The sequence below is a fragment of the Austrofundulus limnaeus genome, unplaced genomic scaffold (genome assembly GCF_001266775.1).
Source record: "Austrofundulus limnaeus strain Quisiro unplaced genomic scaffold, Austrofundulus_limnaeus-1.0 Scaffold1616, whole genome shotgun sequence".
In the NCBI taxonomy this organism is placed as follows: domain Eukaryota; kingdom Metazoa; phylum Chordata; class Actinopteri; order Cyprinodontiformes; family Rivulidae; genus Austrofundulus; species Austrofundulus limnaeus.
In genome coordinates, this window is record NW_013954018.1 from 15,668 (window position 1) to 18,690 (window position 3,023).

Here is a 3,023-nt window from a genome sequence, read left to right on the forward strand (position 1 = left end):
GTGGACCTGTCTGTCTGTGGACAGTCTGTGGACCTGTCTGTGGACAGTGAGTGGACCTGTCTGTGGACCTGTCTGTGGACAGTGAGTGGACCTGTCTGTGGACCTGTCTGTGGACAGTGAGTGGACCTGTCTTTCCTCTTAGTCAGTATTTGGAACACTGAGAGTCAGATTGAGGTAAAGGGGGTTTTGGCAGCAGAATGAGGTGAGTTTAACGCGGCAGCAGTCTGAAACAGATCCACACACTGCTGGGAGTGTTAATTAGAGCACTAAGCTCCTGAGTGTGGAGGTAAAACCAGCTGTAGAATGATTCAACATCTTACATTATCTTCATTAATTTCTGCACAGAAAGCCTCACTGATGTTGACTTTGAGTGACTAAAAGTAAAGGCAGTGTGATCCTTACACGTTTTCACTTAGAATCACACTGAATGACGTTTACAAAAATTCCCTGCAAGACTTGGGCTAATAATTCATCAAGAGTTTGCATTTCAAGAGAAAGGAGCTCTAGAATTACTGAAAATAGACATGTTCCAGACTCTGACTACTACTGGCCTGGTGCAGCCAGGGCCGGGCCTTGGCTGTCTGCTCTTCCACACCCCAGAAAGAATGGGCTTGCCTCCTGGGTTCGGATATGGCCTGCCCTCTGTAGGGGGCGGGTACGTGTCCTGGACCGGGTGGTGGGGTATAGAGTGTGTATCGGGAGTGTGAGTGGGGTGTGGCGTTCTTCTTGTTTGTCTTTGAATGAGTGGGTGTGAGAATGAGGGTGGGACTGTGTGATTGTGTTTGTGTATGATTGAGTATTTGTCAGGCTGGGACTCAGGCTGCCCCCTCATTTGGTTCACCTGAGAGCCCTCTATTAGTGGTGGACTCTGCCCCTGGCCACACTGCCCTCTGGTGGGGTGTGCCTCTGCCCGCCAGTGCGCTGGTGGCTCTCAATGTCTGGGGCTGGGTGCTTGGGCATGTGCCAGCTCGGCCTGGTGGCTGCCTGGTGGGGCTTGGGTCCTCTGGCCCTGTCGGGCCTTGGCCTGGTGGGTGGTGTGGGGTGCACCCTGTGGATCCGGGTCTCTGTGTCCATGCCTGGTTCTTCTCCTGTGTGGCAGGGACCGGCAGGGCCTGTGGTCGTAGCTGTTGGCCCTGTGGGTTGGGCCTGCAACAATGGTCTACTTTATCGAAGGCCATGACCATTTTCTCTAAAATTAACCTTACTGGTTTTATGCCTCATACTAACCAGCCGGTTCTGACGTTATCAGTCCATTCTATGGGATGGAGAACCCACTAGGAGCCACAGTCGGGACATTCAAGTAGGGGTCGCTGCACAGCGTGTTGTCCTGTGGGCGGAGACGGCCCAAATCGTCATTGGCCGAGGTCTTGATGTGGGCGGAGATGGTCCAAGATGTGATTGATCGGATTGACGGTGGGGTTTGAAGCTGGGGGCAGCGGGGGAGTAGCTTAGTCGTGTCGGGCAGGAATAACGTTTTTTTAGATTAATTTTAGTCATAACTTGAGAAAGGAAAGTGCTACCGGCATGAAATTTGAACGTCGTACACGTGAAAGGATGCGTAACAATATGGCTTGGTTAAAACCTCTCTAACTTGCCTATGAAAAGATATTGACTTTTAGCTATTTTTTTACAGGCAGGTTGGGGAGGTTTTAACCTAGCCATATTGTTACATGTCCTTTCACATGTATGACGTTCAAATTTCATGCAGGTAGCACTTTCCTTTCTCAAGTTATGACTAAAATTAATCTTAAAAAACGTTGCCTCCTGCGCGACTCAATCAAGCAGCTACACTCACCACCGTCAATCCAACCAATCACATGTCGGGCCATCTCTGCCCACATTAAGACCTCGGCCAATGACGATTTGGGCCGTCTCTGCCCACAGGATAAAACCTACTGCAGACCCCTTACTCGATTCTGAAGCCAATCCATGGGCCGGCTAACGACTAATAATATCTATTCAATGGATGATAACATCCGAAGCGGGTGTCTCTGGTGGGTTGGCTGAGAGAACTGCTCTTTAGGTTTTTTTCCAGGACCAGGGGGTAAAAGTATGAAAAGCAAGTTAGGTTTAGTCTAGTGTCCTCACCTTGTTAGGAATGAGGATGTGTCCCACAGACTAGACTTGTCAGAGACAATGGACAGTCTGTGTTGTCAGGTTGTCTGCTTCCAAGCAAATCTTGTCCAACATGTTTGGCATTGTCAGGAGAACACAGCAGTTGTCCCTGTGTCGGCCCACGTCTCACCTCCCATTCAGATCTATTTCCATCCATGCTCTGTGGCAGCTTGAGGAGGGAGGACACTTATTTTAGTGTCAGCCATCTTGTCAGAGCTGGACCTGTCCTACATGTTTGACAGCATTTTGTTTCCTGTGTGTTCCTCACTGTTCTGCCCTCTGTCCATCACACCACCCTTCTCACCTTGCTCTCCATCCTGACCTTGGGTTCCTGCTCAGTAGGTCTGTCTGAACCAGAAGAATCATCCTTAAATCTGTCTGTTTGGTGAGCCTGTTCTCTGAACATCATCATCATCATCATCGTCATCATCATCATCATCATCATCATCATCATCATCATCATCATCGTCATCGTCATTCTTTTCCACTTCTCAGGATTGCAGTCTTGGCCACCAAGTCCAGATTGTGGTCCGGGTTGACTCCAAGGACTCAGAGGGTCCCATCAGGTTCTGCTGTGGAGAAACCAGAGGGGGAACAGTCCTGTGAGAATACTGATGATCCTCCAAGTGTGAGAGAGAAAAGACTGCAGAGGTGAGGAGGACAGCCAGGACACAGAGGACACAAGGAGACAAGGAGACAAGGAGACAAGGAGACAAGTGATGACAGGTTATTTTTCACCTCTTCTCTCCTGACAGATGATCTTATTTCCCTTCCTCCTCGACACGCAGCAGATCCAATGCTTCTCTGAACGGTCCTTCTGAAGCCTCATAACTAGATGAAACCCTTTATCACACACACACACACACACACACACACACACACACACACACACACACACACACACACAC